Below are 19219 nucleotides of genomic sequence, written 5' to 3' on the forward strand. Positions count from 1 at the left end.
TACAAAATTATTGTTAAACCATTCTCATGGACATTTTTTAAAGCTCTATCCAATAACAAGTGCTTTACACTAATGTGGGTAGTAGGGTATTCAATTAATCGGGTTTCTGATTTAATCGGTTAATCGAGCAAATAATTAATCGGGGTTTAGATTTAATCGGTTAATAATCGGTTAATTTTAAATTATTCGATTAACCGAATAATTTCTATTTAAATATTAAACTGAAACTAAATCATGAATTTTGTGTACTTATTGAAGTATTTTATTAATAAAAAGAACAAAAACATAAAAAATAAACCAAAACAACAATTCAACCAAAAAGTAAATAATTTTCTTTAGTTTTAATAAAACTCGACTTGGAAAAAACTCTCTCGCTAATTGTAGATGTTGGAGAAATCGAAAGTAAGACGTGATAAATAATATCCAATTTGTCTGTTATTTTTTTTAGTTTTTTCTAAGCATATAAAATCCTCCATTATACCATAGGAGTCCTTTTTAGATTTTAAATACTTTTAATAATTTCGATAAGTTCTGATAAAAACTCGTTTCAGTAGTGTCTCCAGTTTCGCCTATTATCATGTTCTCATCCGACAATTACATGTAAATTAAATATATGTATCAGTTATTGTACTCCCTAAACATATTTCTTGAATGTTAGAAAAAATATGAAATTTTACTTTGACATTTGTATTTGAATTAAAATGGAAAATTAAAAACAAAAAAAAAATGTTAAAGTGCAAAAAAAATAAATTTCGGTTAATCGGTTAACCGACACAAATTAATCGGTTTATTCGTTATTTGAAAATCGGCAATTTTGAATTATTCGAACAGTTAACCGACCAAAATTAATCGGTTAACCGATTGAATACCCTAGTGGTTAGTCTCTCCTTTGAGACCTTGTGTCATTCTATGAAATTTTCATTATGGCAAGCCAAACTACTCTCAAGTAAACACTTTCCATTCTCCATTATCTCATTGGTGAGATAATGACAAATTGTGTCAGCTAATGACTTTTTCTGAAATTTGGGTGCCTGGAATATGATTTTTTTGATATGTGCTAGTGGAAATTTTTTTCCTCATGCCAAAAGCTATCGAAAAAATAGTCAGTTTAAATGACATCTCATAGACAGTCCTAAAAACAGATTGCTTGTAAACAAAACGTCCTTCGACCACACTCTAGGTTACTTAGAGACAATAAAGTGACAATTGACTTCACGCTAGGTTACATGGAATGTCAGTATACATAAGCTAAAAGAAAATAAACTGTATGGGAATTATATCAACACTATTTATATATTGTCAGAGTTGCACGTTGTTGTCACTCTTTGTCTCTTGACCTCGTATTTATACCCTACACCACCATAGTGGGGAGGGTATTATGCGGTTGTGCAGATGTTTGTAACGCCCAAAAATATTAATCTAACAACCAACGATGTCCGTCCGTCTGGCTGGCTGGCTGTCCATGTAAACCTTGTGCGTAGAGTAAAGTTCGCAAATTTTGAAGATATTTCGATCAAATTTGGTACATATTACTTTTTCAGCCCAAGGACCAAGCCTATTGAAACTGTCTGAAATCGGCCTAGCCCCCATACAAATGTCCTCTAGAAATTAGACTTTATCGGTCATAAATGTTTAATTTATCTATGTATCTACACAAATTTCGCTCCAAATAAGTTTTATATACACAAAATTCATGTCACCAACTTTTTTTACAATCGGTCCATAATTAGTCATAGCTCCTATATAGACCCGCTTCCAAAAATCACTTTAACATGCATAAATCTCTTTAAAATGTTGGCATATACACAAAATTCAACATAAATAACTTTCATATAGACATAAATCACACGACCTAATTTCATGGTGATCGGTCAATAATTGGTCATAGCTCCCATATAAGGCCCACTTCCGAAAATCACTCACGAATATAAATTATTGAAATTTTAAAAGAAAAATGTTTTTGCTTTTTTACTTAGTGTAGGGTCAAGCCCGACCATACTTTCTTACTTGTTTTATATCTTATTAAGGAGATCAAAAAGATAGACTTCTTTAATTTTTCTGTCTTATTTTACTGTTGAGCTATAGTTATTACCTATCTTTACAGTTAATTGCCTTCTTGTTGCGAATTTTTCTTATTTTGCGATAAAACCAGCTGGTATTAATTTGACAACACTTGCAACATAAATATACAGTAAATTTTATACAAGTTTAAGCATAAAATCATGCAAGTATATGGGTGTGAGTAACTGACTGACTGACTGAGTGAGTGCAAGTCGAGTACAAGTTTATTTTATTCTCTTTTTTTGCAAAGATGTTTTGCGACTCCATTCGTTGCAAAGTCGTGGCCGGCAAATGTATTGTATCTCGCGTTTGAAAAGTTCTCTGTTAATGTTAAATACAAACAATTAACAAATAAAAAGTTTGTTGGAAATTAAACAAAAAATAAAAACAAGTTGTTTGTGATTCACAAAAAAAAATAAAAAATATAAATAAAACAAAAGTTACTATTATTTTATAATAAAAAAATAAAAATAACAGAAAAAAAGGAAAGATATAAAACATGAATTAAAGTGTATTTGTGTTTGAAAGTATTGAAATAAAATTATTAAGATACCGTTAATTTTTAACAAAAACAAAAACAACTAAACCAAACTTGGATACGAACAGACAGTTGGACGAATGCGAACGGAGAAAAAGGAGTGTAAGTAAGTACCTACAGACAAATTTGATTTTTCAACCGGGTGTGGTTGCTTGCAATTAAATCAAACTAACTTAGATAGACAAATATAGGTACCAGTTATTTATTTAATTTATAACATTTAGTTTCCTTTTTATAGCTGGAAAACTTAAATATAAAACACAGTAGATTACAATGGACAGGGTTAAGAAAGATGCCTGCCTGCCTGCTATATATTTATTTGAAACACCCCCTTAACTATTTTGTACAATTGATTTTTCAAAATCCTCAAAAAAGAAGATAGAATAAAAGATACATACATAAATAACAGTTTAATGTGCTCATAGGATTTAAATTTGTCATTCGTTTATTATAACAATAAATTCATACAAATAATAAAAACTATCACTAACTGAACAATAAAAAACATTTAATAACACGATGTAAGAGATCATCCCCATGGTCCACTTTATTTATGTATGTTCGTTTTTTATTTATATCTATAGATATCTGTATGTTGGTACTTTTGCAATTATTCAGTATGTATTCATTTGTTAGTTCCTTTATTCATTTCTTTATACAAAAAAAAAAAATAAATATAAAAAATTGAATGTAGCTTGATGTGACGATGACTCCCTTTTTTTTCAAGATACAAGAAGAAAAGATATATTTACTACTACAGCAATAATTTTATTATTTTTTTATTGCTTTTATTTCGAACGTTTTTCCATTGTTATTGTGTTTGTTTGGGGTGTAATTGTTTTCAGCAAAAGATGTTGTCATTGTATACTTGTGGGACGGGACGGGACGGCACTGGACGGACAATCATACAAATCCATACAATAGAGTGGAAAACAGTAGTGTGCAATCAGTTGAGAACAAGTACAACAAAAATTGCAATAAAGGAAAATAAAGTTTTAAACAAATAATTCAACACACAAATGGGAATTTAAACGGTAACATGATTTATTGTATTAGTACGGTTCGATTAGTCGCTAGATATCGTTTTGAAACATGACAGCTGAGACTCAAACCCTCATAGATATTAACTAAGTAAGTAAGAGTTATCAAAAAACCGTACAAGGGGGGTGAAAAATAGAATTTGCACTCCCAAATTGGAAAGTTTTAATATAACCAAATAAGTTTTAATATAAACAAGAATTAGGTAAACAAAATTTAAATTTTTTTTTTTCAAATTTTTTTTTTTAATTTATTAGCGAAAAAATTTTATGACAAACAAATTTTTTTTTAAATTTCTTTTCACCATGATCAAGAGTATATATAAGTATGTCATTCCGTTTGAAATTTCTACATTTTTCATTTCCAACCTCACAAAGTGTATATATTATCGTTATATATAGCGAAGTCGATATAGCCATGTCCGTCTGTATGTTGAAATCAACTTTCCGTAGCCCCCAATTATCTTTCAGACATGATTCATACATCAATATATAGGGAATTCTTCCGGCTAGGTTGTTGTTTAAAATCGAGAATCGGCCCACAAATGACTGAGATATAAGCAAAAACCGGGACAACCTCGATTTTTGGGCTATTTTTGATCTATATCTGGATTACTAAGTCATTAAGATAGACAATATGAATATCTAATGATAGATATTTCAAAGTCCATTGCAACGATGTAATGATGCTATAGTAAGTTGGACCTACAATGGGTCACAATTGTTAAACATATTTTTTAACCTGATTTTTTTTTTTTTTTCATCAAAAAATTTTCTTTTGTTTAAATAAAAATATTTGCATTATAAAGCCTTTTTTGACGCTGAGGCGATATTTTTTACTATTGAATTAAAAATATGAAATAAAAACAAGTAAGAGTGCTATATTCGGCTGTGCCGAATCTTATATACCCTTCACCAAATTATACTTCAAAATTTTAAATATTTTTAGGTAAACAAAATTTAATTTGTTTCCAGTTTTTTTCATTTTTTGGAATTTTTTTTTTTAAATTTATTTTTTTTTTTAAATTTTAAATTTTTAAATTTAAAATTTTTTTTTGTGAAAAAAAAAATTCGGGTTAAAATTTTTTTTCCGATTTTGACCCATTGTAGGTCCATCTTACTATGGTCTTATATAAGTCGTTGCAAATGTCTTTGAAATATCAATCATTAGATATCCATATTGTCTATATTAATGTCTTAGTAATCCAGATATATGTAGGTCAAAAATAGGTCAAAAATCGAGGTTGTCTTGGTTTTTTTCCTCATATCTCAGCCATTTGTGGACCGATTTTGCTGATTTTAAATAGCAAAATTCTCGAAAGCATGTCTGACAGAATTATTGAAGATTTGGATCCCGAAGATATCTGGGGTCTTCAGAAAATTGATTTCAACAGACAGACAGACGGACATGGCTTAATCGACTCCGCTATCTATAAGGATCCAGAAAATATGTATATACACTTGTGGACATTGAATTAAGTCATTTAATGTCTCTGATATTGCAGTTAATAAAATAGCTTGTTTAATAAAAAGTAAACAAAAACAACTTAATTTTTATTAAATTTTAAACTTATTCTACTATATTATAACAAAACAAATTCACTTTTAATGATTTTATGTTCTAAATTAAGTTATTTCAAAATTGTTTGAAAAAATAGCATTAAATTAAAATATTTTAAATTAAATATATTTTTAACAACTAATATTTAGTAGGAAATCCTTTCTGGCGAATTACTTCCCCACATCTATTTGGCATTGTTTTTACTAAATCGTTGCACTGTTGTGGAGTAATATTATTCCATTCTTCTTGAATAATATCCCAAAGTGAACGTTGGTTTATGGGCTTTCTGTCCGAAACGGCTCGTTTTATGATCCCCCATAGATTTTCTATGGGGTTTAAATCGGGACTTTGTGGTGGCCACTCAAGAACATTTATTTGATTTTCATCTAACCAAGACTTAACGACCCGAGATTTATGTTTCGGGTCGTTATCTTGTTGAAACGTCCACCCTGGTGGTAAATTTTCAGCATAATCGCCATTAAGGTAATTTTCTAATATGTTCTTATACATTTCACCAGTCATTTTACCCTCTCATTTTACACCAGACGAGGAAAAACACCCCCAAACCATCACTGATGACCCACCGTGCTTCACCGTTTTTTTCGTGTACTTGGGGTTCAATTCAGCATTTATTGGTCGTCGTACATATGGCCTACCATGATTTCCAAACACATTAAATTTAGATTCGTCGTTCCAGACTATCATTTTCCAAAAATTTGAATCTTTATTGATATGATTTTTGGCAAACTGCATACGTTTCTTAATATTCTTCTTTGACACGGTTGGCTTTCGACGTGCTATGCGACCATGAAGGTTATTTTCGGCCAATCGTCTTCTTACAGTTCTTGACGTAATTTGAACATCATATTTTGATTCCATCAGAGATCTAATTTGAGTGGATGTCAAAAATGGGTCAGCTTTACTTATTCTGACCATAATCCGGTCTTCAGCTGCGGTCGTTTTTCGCGGTTGTTTTCTTTTTAAATTGTTAAAAGTTTCATATTTTTTATAATGCGTAACTGCGTTAACAATTTTTCCCCGGGATAATCCTAATGTTTGTACCACTTTGGCGATAGAAGCAACATTTTGGAAACAATTCCAAATTATCTCCCTTTCAGCGGGAGTAGTGCTTTTATTTTTACCCATTATTTAGAAAAATCAAACGACGTTATGGGGGAGGGTGCTAAAATATTTAAACTGTCCATTAGATCCATTTTTACAACAATTTACCTTTTTATTATATCCATTTACCTTTTAAAATTAAAATGACTTAATTAAATGTCCACCTAAATTTTGTTGAGGTTTCAAGAAATGATTGACTATTAATAAAGCAAAGCACTAAAATGACAAAAATTCTTATATTTACAAATAATCCTAAAGGAACTTTTTTTTGCATAAACATTGCAATGTAAATATAAAAAAATAAACAAGTTTTTTACACTTAAAAAATAACTTGCATTAATAACTTAATTGCATGTCCACAACTGTACTTTATAGGGTCGGAAATGAAAAATCAGTTTCAACGTCCGAAAGATGGTTTATGCGGTTCAGAAGTGGTGAATTTGACACGGAAGTCAAAGCAAAAAATGTTTGAAAACCAAGAATTGGAGGCATTCCTCCAATAAGATTGTTGTCAAACTCAACAAGAGCTTGAAAACCCATTGGGAGCTACTCAATCAGCAATTTCAAAACGATTGCAAGCAGCAGGATTCACCATGCGAATTGAAGTTGAGAGATATTGAAAGACGATGTTGTATGTCTGAAATGCAACTTGAAGAACATAATTTTTGCACCGAATCATAGCTTGCGATGAAAAATTGATCCATTACGATAACCCAAGGCGTAAGAGATCTTATGTGAAGCCAAAGGCAATTTGGTGGGCCCAAAAGGATCCTATCTATTCAGTTCTTTTGCTTCTGAATCCATGTGTTGTCAGAAAGATAGGAAAGTTCATAGCTAACAATGGCCAATACTTTGAATAAATTTATGTTGTACAAATGTTTCAAAATTAAAGCTAAAAATTTAAAAAAAATATATATGCACATATTTGCGAGAGAAATATAGCGACGCTGACAAATGAGCCGCTATTTATTCTCACGTTTTTCATGTATTGTTGGGAGTCATTGTTCAGAAAACTTTAAAATATAATTGAAGGAGCAAATCTACGCATAGAAAACAGATTTGTGTTCACAACCGAATTTGTCCCCAATCGAATTTTTCGGTTGCATATAAAATCTCACAATTCGATTCCGACTACTGTAAGTATGGTATACGCAACGCCTTTGAATATAAAGAAAATTGGGTCTGTAAACGGCAAATGGCACCCAAGACGATCGAAATGTCGTTAAAATCATCAAATGTGATCCATTTAAATCTGTCAGACAATAAAAAAAAGAATTCAATTTAGAAGTTAGAAATTACTGCACAGAGAATACAGATTCGTAGTAACAACCGAATTTGTTGCCAATCCAATGATTCCGGTGCGCATATGCAATTTTTGGTTCTATCAAGAAAAAGTCAGTTAATAAAGAAGAATTTCGGTTGAAGCAACCAAACATTTGTTACCCCTTCTCTGTTTGTCATGGTAGTTCCATTATCCATTTTTTGCGAATTTACGTTTTCAATAAGTTTCGACAAACTTGAGTAAATTATACAATACTGATAAGATACAGAAAGATTAAAAAAGTCATAGAGAAATATACATAGAAGGAGACACTCCTTTTTGTCAAACCAAAATAAAACAAATCTCATGTAAGTTACAGCAACAAAATACATTGACTAACATGGAGAGTTAGGTTTTTGACAATAACATTTCGCCTCTATGTTGGCCTGTTATATTTTTATTAAAATCAGCCTTATCATGTAAGGCGTAGGCGTTTTACGACAACGACAGTTTCGTACTAGATTAATGATACAGGTTGAATAATTTCTTTAATCTAGTACAAAACTGTCGTTGTCGTAAAACGACTAAGCCTTACATGATAAGGCTGCATAAATATGTAGTTTTCATTGTTAAATTTGAAAAATACTTGGATTTACATTCATAAAATCCCAAATCCCCGGAATTAAAAATCCAGACCGTTTGGCAATCCCAACTCTTTTTGGATCCTAAAACATATTTTAAAAGGATAGTATAACAACTGTCTATGTCAGCTGCAACAAAACTACTAAAACACTGCGGTTAGACACAATTTCTTGTTTCGACGAATGCTACTACTGCCACTTATTACTTAAGAAAATTCAGTGGCTCAATTTCGGTAAAAAAAAATAAAGAAAACTGTCTGTAAAATGGTCATAAAATAAAATAGAAAATTGGAATAACATTTGTTAAGATTAACAAGACGAAATGAAATAAATAATTTTAAAAAACATGTTCTATTAATTGCAACATTTACAAGATAAGAACTTTAAACAAAAAAAAAACTGTGTCATACTGACTGACACACTCAATTACAAACTTATTCTAATTCCTAAGAAAAAAAGAGAGCAACAAAACAAATGGACAGTAAGACAGACGGACAGACGGACGGACACGAAATACTTGTAGAATTATTTCATTTAATTTCATTTCATTTCTTCACTTGAGTTTTGTCTATGTTACTTTATTTATTTTGTTCTGGACTTTATTTAATTGTTGTAAATTCTTTAGAAATTACAATGGTCGTTCGTTTTAATTAATGTTAAAGTTGAAATAAGTTTTATTTTATTTAACAAAGTTGTTGTCGGCTGGATTATTTTATTTCTTATTTTTTATTTTTTATATTTTATGTTTAGAATTTTGTCCATTGACCCCTTTATTTGTGGCAGGAAAATTGTTAAACAAAAAAAGTTGGTTTATTTATTTGTTTGTTGGTTATTACCATTTTATTGTTTTCTTTTTTTTGCTGTTTTTAAGTTGTTAATGCATCTGTGTATGGATCTGTTTACCCAGCAGTTCTGCAAGTAGTCAAGGATACCCCTTATAGGCAGTAAATTTCATTAAAGTCTGATAACTACTTGGCTGACTCCAATTCTAAGTAATCTAGAGTTCCTAATTAGCATTTTTAATGGAATTCAAGTTAAATTCAAGTGTAATTCAAGCCTTGAATTATAATCAAGCAATTGAATTACAGTTGTATTACACTTTATTCAAGCCATATGCTTTTTGTTTGAAAACTGTTTAATTTTTCAAGTTTTTGCATTCAAGTCAAATTCCAGCAAAATGTTCAAGTGCTTGAATTTTTGGGATTTTGGTGCTTAGTGAGTTTAAAGGTTTATTTTGTACTGGAATTTTTTGTGAATAATTCGAACTGGATTTTTGCTTCCCAGGTAATCTAGCGTGAAGTCAATTGTCACTTTAGTGTCTCTAAGTAATCTAAAGTGTAGTCACTTTATTTTGTACTGCACTTTAGAAAGTACTTATTTTACCCACCAGAAGTAATCTATGGGAGAGTAGTCGGAGGAAGGTTTGTTTACAAACAATCGGTTATTGGACTATAGGAGAGGTCACCCATAACTGCTGGGTGTGTTTAAAAAACACACTTGTAGTTTGTGCATCCGTTATAGTTTTAAAATGATTTTTTTTCATTTCAACTTCATTCAGCTCGTATATCAAATGCACTCAGGCATGTCTTACAAAATGTTGCAGTTTTTTTTGTTTTTTCGTAAATTTCCTTCATGTGTGTGAGTTTTTGTGTTTAAAAACATACTTTATTATTGTTACTTTTTTTAATTGTTTTTTGTGTAAAAGTCTGTTAAAAACACATTGTATTTTAGAACTATAAAACACCACACAACGCTTTTAACTATTGTTCTTTTTTTTCGAACAACAATCATCATGAAATAGACAGATAAATCACTACGTCAGTATACGTCACTGTGACAGCAGTGATTGTTTGTTTCATAATTTTTTGGATTCTTTATATGAGATTCTTTGTTATTGTTACATTTTCAATTGGTCTTTCTTTCATTCTTTCTTATTATCCATATTATTTTACATTCATTATGTTTTCGATTGTTCTAATCAATTGATTTTTCATACGTTAAATATCATTATTATACTGATGGGATAAATATGTACAAGAGAATAGACTGCTCCAAAATATTTTGGAGAAATAAAAAAGTTCAAACTAGGGTCTGTAGCTCTCTCTTTATCCATCTCTTTCTTGAACTGTTTATTTACTTTTATATATAACCACATGATACCCCCCAAAATACCCTTTCTGATAATTACAGTTACCGACTTAAAATTTTTCTAAAAAACTTTTTTTATAAACTCTGATTAATATATATTATATATGTATTAATAAGATATTAGTTAAAAAACAATGGCCCATAATCATAGTCAAAAATAAAGTACATTTTAAGAGAATTAAACTCGACTTTACTTAAGAGTGGACTTTAGGTCTATCATAGACAAGTTAAAGTATACTTCTGAAGCTGAAGTCGACTCTAAATATAAAAGTAGCTGAAGTTGTTTTTAACTCGTTTAACAACAGCATCAGCTGTTCTTCGCCGAGTAAAAAAGTTCGTCACAAAGTAAAAAATGTTTAAGTTACAAGATATTGGTAGAGATTTTGCAATTATTGAACAGTTATCAATAAAATTAGTACCAAAATATCGTAATTATGATATTAATCTTATCTTTTCCACTTTTCCACAACAAACACCTCTCTTTCTTTAGATGTCCCGGTTACTTTTATTGTTTACGTTTTTTGGATTTTTTTTTTAATTTTGTATGTCAGCTGTTCAGCGTTGCCACTTGTCTGTTTTTTGTTGTATATTGTATGAAAACATTTTCTACATTTGCGGTGGCACCCAGTTAAAGTCGGTTCAATTTAAAACATACTTCAATTTTGACTATGGTTGCAAATTAATAAAAAACTGGTTTTTATTTTAAAGTTGTTTTTAAAAAGAACGGACTTTAGTGTTTGACTATGATTATGGGCCAATGTTTTTAAATTTATTAGTGATAAAAATTTTATAATAAAAACAATTTTTTGGTGAAAATATTCAGGGTAAAACTTATTTTTCCCGATTTTAACCCATTGTAAGTCCGACTTACTTTGGCCTTATATACACCATTGCTAAGGTCTATCTATTAATTATTAACTAGTAAATCAGACTTGGTAATCCAGATATAGATAAAAATAGGTCAAAAATCGAGGTTGTGGGCCGATTGTCTCGATTTTAAATAGCAACCGGAAAAATTCCCGATATATTGATGTATGAATCATATATGTAAGTTATTTGGGGGCTACGGAAAGCTGATTTCAACATTCCGTGACAAAAGAACTGTTCATCTTTTGAGGACAAGAACGAAACAAACCATTTTCGGATACTTTGTTCAAAATTGAAGCGTATTCTATAGAGAGCGTTCTGCTTCGATCGAAACAATTAGTGGTCGAACGGGGCAAGTTCTGGACTATAAAGCGGGTGAGGAAAAACTTCCCAACCACTTCTTTCTAAATAGTTTTTAACAGGTATTGCAACATGTGGCTTAGAGTTGTCATGTAATATTATAGGTTTTATGTTTGGCCGCTTATTTTGGGCGTTTCTCGGCAAATTGTTGCTTCAAACGAATCAGTTGAAGCAATTGAAGCTGATCATAATAGATAGCTTCCACCAAATACAGAGAATTACCTTAGCGCAATCGATATTTGGCTTTGGTATCGATTCGGCTGGTTGGTCAGGCATCACATACGATCTCTTACACTTAGGGTTATCGTAATGGATCCATTTTTCATCGCAAGTAATGATTCGGTGCAAAAATGATTTCGGACATGCAAAATCGTCTTTCAAGGTCTATCGGCTTCAATTCGTAACCAATTTCCCTGATTTTTAATGAATTCTGCTGCTCGTAAACGTTTTAAAAAAAAATGTTTGGCTGACCTGGGCGATCTTTGTCATTCGGCAAATATTTGGGGTCTTTGAAAAGTTGATTTCAACAAACATGTGGACAGACTTCTTTATCTAGTGCGATTAGGTGAGAAATTTGTTAATAATATCAACTGTTCGATTATTTAAATAACGTTTACCAATTTCCAGGCAATAGGTTTTCCAATTTTTTTTTCGAAAATTTTGTAAAAAAATATATTTTTAAACTCGAATTTTTTGGTTTAAAAAATCCTTCAAAAATTAACTTTTTGCTGGAAAAAATCAAACTCTTTTTTTGGTCGGAAAAAGTCGAGAAGTTAACTTTTCAGTCGACTATTCCGAAATTTATAAAAGTCGAAAAATCGACTATGCAAAAAGAAATTTTGTTTTAACTAAAATAAGATAAGAAGTCGTCCAAAAAAGTCGAAAAACGGCTTTTCATAAATACTATTCAAAAATTTATAAAAGTCAAAGAATCCACTATTCAAAAATAAAAGAAAGTCTAAATGTCGTTGTTTTAACTATAGAATCCTAGATTTTATAGTACGAAAATTCTAAAAGTCGAAAAGACGACTTGTCATAAATTAGCAAAAGTTGAAAAATCGACCTTTCAAAAAATTTATAAAAATTTAAAAGTCGACAATTCGAAAATCGAAGAATGTTGAAAAGTCGACTTTTTGTTTTAAATATAAGACCCTAGATTTGAGAAAACAATATTAAAATAGAAGGTTAAAAGGTCAAAAAAGTCGAAAATACGACTTTTAATTTATAAAAGGCGAAAAATCGACACTTCAAACTAGAAACAAAAATATTAAAATAGAATAAAAACATCAATAAATCGACTTAAAAAGAGAAACAAGATAAAACAATACTCGTATTAAATAGAATAAATTGTGGACAATTTTGAAGCAGTCTAATACCACATTTATGTAACAAATTCAAGTACTTCAAGTGGCGATTTTCTTTGTTTTACTCATCAAAATTTCTCACACATTTTCTCAACGATTTTCATATTTAATTACATACATATTTCTCATAAATTTTTGATAAAATTGAAAATAATTTTAAAACAAATTTCTTTTTATCTTGTGTGTAACCCGAGAATGGCGCTGGTGCTAAGTTGAAAGTTAAAACCAAAAGGTGTCTTGGGTGAATTATAAATAGAGTCGGGCCTTAACCCTGAATTAAACAAACGAAACTTAAATCTCTTGGATTCGTTTAGAGCAAATTCTGGTCCACCTGATTATATATAAAAATAGATTGCTACACAGAGAAAACAGATTCGTGATAGCAACCGAATTTGTAGCCAATCGAATGATTCTTCTTAGTGACCGAATTTTACAGTTGTGACTACAATATTTTGTAAGGGGTAACTAAAGTTTGGTTGCCTTAACTGAAATTCTTCTTTATCAACTGACTTTCTGTTATTAGAACTGAAAAATTTTATGTGTGCAACCGAATCATTCGATTGGCAACAAATTCGGTTGCTATCACGAATCTGTTTTCTCTGTGTAGTGAATCATATAAAATGCTAAACCAACATTTTCTTTACTCCATATTTAGAGTGATTTTACTAAAGCGGAAATATGTCTGAATAAAACATATTTTAATGATTTCTTTGGCCATAACTCGTCCTGTCTACGTACATACATATGTATGTATGTTTGTATATACGGGAACTTTACTAACATTTAATAATGCCTTAGAATTTCATAGTTTTCTTCTTTTTTATTTAATTTTTTTATAACATCCGCTATATCTTCATTATCTAAGAGTACATACACAAGACTTAAAACTTTTTTTTAGCATTTTTTTGTTGCTGTATAGCCTGAAGATGAAATGCATTTCTATAACTTGTTTGCCAGTTTCCTGATGTTGTTCTCTTTCAAGAACGGTCTAACCATTTCAATTTCTTTTCATTGCAAAAATAAATAAAAAAAAAAACTAATAAAAAACACATCATCAAGCTCTTTAAGGAACAACGGCAAACAAGTAACTACAGTGCTAAAGAATAAAATTCGTCTATTTTTATGGGATTAAGGTTTTAGGTTAAAGGAAAAATTGAAGTTGGGGAATTGTTTAAATTAGATTTAATAGGGAAACTAGTAGTAAGTAGTTACCGGAAATGATTATATACTAACATTTTTAAACAAATGCATTAATTTATCTTCTATCTATATAGAAGAGTAACCTTACTGATTCAACATCTCCCAGTCCAAACACCAAAAGGTAGAGAGAGACATGACATTTGGACTATAGGTTCCCCTCTGCTCATGTAGTCCCAATTTATCTCCTAAACTAATGTAGATACAAACAAAGTGTCTTAATGTCTGCTTTAAAAACTGTTTGACACTTTTTTGAAATTCCAACCTTTTTTTTTCTTGGACCAGCACTCAGGGGATGACACCTACTCATGCAAAGTATTGTGTTGGAACTAGGAAAATAGGTTATGGGAGAGAGGATAGAGGGAGTAGTGTTTGTCGACATTAGATTTGAATTTTCATATATTGAAAGTGACAGGAAAGACTTCAGGAGGTATCTTATCCACATACGGTATTTGGTACTTTTTTGCTACCCCATGTATCTTTTAAACCAATAAACATAAAAATAAATTTTAAATCGTATTCTTTACTTATTAAAAATTAACAAATATAAGTTTGGTACTTTTTTGGAAATTCGAACCATTAAGGGGTAAACGGTATTTATTTTTGGTACTTTTTCCAAAAAAAAATATGTTTTTCAATAACTTGAAATATGAATATTTTATTATGACCTACGAATTTTTATCATTTTAATTTTGATAAAAAAAAATTTACTAAAAGGTAGAGTGATCAAATATTGATAATACTTAACTGATAACTGATAATACTGATAATGTTTTATAATAATGTACCTAGAAACTTGAAATATATCATACATGGTTCTGGGTGAATAAGAATGAACCAACTTTTGAAATCAATGTCTTCCGATCGGGATGAAATTTTCACCAAGGTTAGTCATGTTATAGTAAATTTTTCAACAAGATCGGTCCAGAACTCTCTGAGTCAGGGGGGTCAAATTTTGGTCAAACTGGTTCTTAGCAAAATATGTCACAAATAGTTTAGATAGCTATTTTTTAATCTTTCGAAAAAAAAAAATAAAAAATTTTTAATTTTTTTTCCGAAATCAAAAACTTTTTTGACTTTCTTTTTAAATGGTCCCGTTTTTGTTCTCAAACAAAAGTTTAGATATTTTCCTTGAAGACCTATTTGGTCGCTTAGTGTCCTTTTCTCATTTTTCCTATTCAAATTCAATGTGAAAAAACTCCCGAGGATAATTTTTGACTTTTTTTTGCAAAATCAAAAACTATGTTGATTTTTTTTTATACTTTATGGGGTCGCAAATGAAAAATGTAGAAATTACAAACGGAGTGACAAACTCATGGGATTTCACATTTTATCATGTTTTTGATATAACATGGGCTATCGATGTTAGAAAATTTTTTCATTTAATCGTCTTTTCGACTCTTTTGATATACACATATTGAGTGTTCGGACCAAACAGTCGATTTCGATTAGTTCAGCAAAAATGTTATTGTTCGAAAGATGATTTATAGAACCCTAGTAAAATCAAATAAAATAGTGGACTTTTGTTAATTTATGAAACGTCGAAGAGCTGACATTTTTTTATAGATTTTTTTCCGATATTTTGTATATTTATTATTTTTATACCCTTCGCCTTCGTGAGAAGGGTATATAAAAGTTTGTCATTCCGTATGTAATTTCCACAAAAAAATGTTCCGACCCTATAAAGTATATATATTCTGGATCCTTATAGATAGCGGAGTCGATTAAGCCATGTCCGTCTGTCTGTCAACTTTCCGAAGCCCCCAAATAAATTAGGTACACGATTCATCTATATATATAAAAGAGTAACGTTACTGACTCACTGACTGACTGACCGACTGACTGATTCATCATCGCACAGCCCAAACGGCTGAAGCTAGAATCATGAAATTTTAACTGTGGGTTCCTCCCTCCCCAAAACGATCCGATAAGAAGGGATTTTTGGAAATTCGAACGTTTAGGGGGTAAAAAAGGGTAAAAACGGGTAAACTCGGTAACCTTATATCTTAAAACCTAATAAAGATACAAAAAAAACTTAAAATTGCATGTTACTCTATTCAAAAAATAAGCTGACAGGTGTTTCGTACTTTTTCGAAATTCGAAACTTTTAGGGGAGAAAACGGGTAAAAACTGTATTTTGGTACTTTTTTGGCACCCTATGTATCTTTTAAACCAATAAACATAGAATCAAATTTTAAATCGTATTCTTTACTTATTAAAAATTAACAAATATAAGTTTGGTACTTTTTGGAAATTCGAAACCTTAAGGGATAAAAATTGTGTTTATTTTTGGTACTTTTTCATAAAATATGTTTTTCTATAATTTGACATAGACATACGAATATTTTATTTTGAGCTCCCACCACGTTACAGAAATTTATTTGAATAAAATTGTACCACCTCAATGGGGATAAAAAAGGTACCAAAAAGGGGATAAAATCGGGAAAATACATTATATTTGAAATTATTAAGCCAATTTTGATAATTTTTTTAACGTTGGTTCCTGGATTCATACAAAAATTAACTAACAGGGTGTTATTTGGAACTCGAGTGAATAGGTGTATATTGGGCCAAATCCGACTAAACAGTTTGGTACTTTTTTTAAAACATATTTATTCTTGGGCACATTAACACAGATTTTAATATTTTCAGACATGCCTGTAGCATAAACAATTTTGGCAACATGGAATATTTTTAAATTTCAAACTTTCAAGGAAGAAAAGGGAAATTGGTACTTTTCTCCTAATGGTACTTTTTTAACATTTTAAATTAATTCAGTTATCGACATTAAAGTTAGCTGATATGTATCTGAGTGAAGTTAGTGTTAGGAATAGGGGATAATATTTAGGTACCAAAATGTGTGAACTGAACTATAGGTACTTTTTTGTTCTTCTAATTGTACTTTTTTGAAATTTCTATAACAATGGACTTATAAACATGAAATTAAACATATATGGTCCTAAGTGAGTGAGAATTCTAGGGGGAGACTTTTTGGTACTTTTTCTTTATTGGAATGGTACTTTTTGTAATTTCTTCACCAATGAACCTAGAAACATGAAATAAAGCTTATATATAAACCGAGTGAGTGGGAAACCACAAGTGTGGGTTTTCTGGTACTTTTTCTATATTCTAATGGTACTTTTTTGAATTTCCTATAATAATGGACCTAGAGTTTCCAAAATATCGAAAAATTTCAAAACCGCGGCTTCGGTTTTAAAAAATTAAAAACCGATCGGTTTCGGTTTTGTGATAATTTATTAAATATTAAGTATTATAGAAACAAAATTAGTTGATAATATAGGAAATGATATACAAATCTAAAATTCAAGCTTGACGGGTTATGGTTTAGTGAATGCGAATTTAAAAGTGATAATCAATGGTACTATTTCCTTATTGCAATGGTACTTTTTGAATATTTTATAATAATAAACCTAAAAATTTAAAATTAGGAACACATTTTGCATTTTCTATAATAATGGACCCAGAAATATGAAATTAGATATTTACAATTAGATTCACAAAGTGAGACTTGATAGTACTATTTCTTTCTTCTAATTGGGGTGGCGAAGCGCACCGGGTCAGCTAGGTTTAAATATAAAACGAAGCAGGACTGTACCTGATATATTTAGGTATCAATAATGTTTTTCAGTTATTTGGAACATCGTCGCAAATGAAAAATGTGAAAATTACAAACGCAATGACAAACTTATGTTGAAAGGTAATAAAAAAAAAAGTATTACAGACAAATTACTCAATTTACACAAAATGTGTGAGTCCTTTTTGAACGGCAACAATTATGTTTCTTTGTAGCTAAAATTTTGGAATGCTGTCCAATTCATACAACATCATCAGTTACTCCTCTTAAGGAACTCAATTGTTGTTGTTGTTGTGTTATTAAGCAGTGTCTCAAAATAGCTTTGTTTACGCTTTAAAAAAAAACAACAAAGTAATCGCAATTCCCAGCATTGTCAATAGTATTATTACTCAGTTGTGGTGGCTTGAAATGGCCTTTTATATATTTTTATTTATTTATTTAGTTTTAAGAAAAAATTCTTATTCAATTACATTTTTTTTTAGAAAAAAAGAAAAGAAAATTATTTATATTGTCCATTTAAGGCCGCAATATTGTTGTTATCTTGACAAGGAATGTGTGATAACCCAGCAAACAAAAGCACTATTGGGATTTCAAATAGTTTAGATTTGTATAAAAAAATATGTGAATGTTATCTGTTTTTTATTAATATGTTTGTTTTTTACAATAATTTTTATAATTTAAAACAAAGTTTGCTGGGTAAGAGCTAGAAATGGATGTGAGAAGTTATTTTGTATAAAGTCTTGGCTGTAAGATAATAATGTCTTAATAAAACAAGCAAAAAATATTCATTCAAAAGATAAAAAATAAATTATTTTCAATTTAAAGCACGTAATTATTTTGAAAATGTAATAAAAAAAAGATCAAAAATAAATAAATTTTTCAATTATACAAAAATTCTAATTATTTGAACTTTGACCTTAATAGGAAACTGTTTAGGGTGGCTTGACTTTTCTTTGTTTTAAACCAAGTGTCTCAATATTTAAATTACTCTTTTTAGATAGTGCCAGTCTAATGCACATTTACTTTATGTATCCTTCTATATAATAATCTTTAACACATTTATGTATAATGGAAATTATGATAGATGTGATTATTTTTGTGGGCACCACACTCACTCACTCCTACTCCTACTAAACTCCTATTTTTACACAACAATAGATTTGGTTACATACCAATATTTACTTTCTACATACATACATACATATGTATGAACACTCGTTGCATGGTTTACATGTCAAACACAATCAGAAATTGGCACGCAAACAACTGCTACATAATTTCTGCTTGGTTAAGTTTTTGGTAAACATCGCTTAAGATCTGCAATAACTATTAACAGCCAACCAGCCAACCAGCCAGCCAGCCAGTCAGTCATTCTGTTAGTCAGTCCTTTTCTAAGGTGAGGTTGTTTGGCTGCAAGACAAATGCCACGCCTGGTTAAATATGATTGTAACATTTATGTAGTTTATT

At 30.1% G+C, this 19219-nt stretch overlaps 1 protein-coding gene across 1 annotated transcript in view; it reads left to right on the forward strand.

The window, feature by feature from the left end:
- Nucleotides 1-2529: 2529 nt before the first annotated feature.
- Nucleotides 2530-19219, forward strand: part of Nrt (Neurotactin) — a 79137-nt gene continuing 62447 nt past the window's right edge. Inside the window, exon 1 of the mRNA XM_065506429.1 lies at nucleotides 2530-2701. The gene's annotated coding sequence lies outside the window, so the exon portion shown is untranslated. The remainder of the gene's footprint in view (nucleotides 2702-19219) is intronic.

The sequence above is a fragment of the Calliphora vicina genome, chromosome 3 (assembly GCF_958450345.1).
Source record: "Calliphora vicina chromosome 3, idCalVici1.1, whole genome shotgun sequence".
Lineage (NCBI taxonomy): Eukaryota > Metazoa > Arthropoda > Insecta > Diptera > Calliphoridae > Calliphora > Calliphora vicina.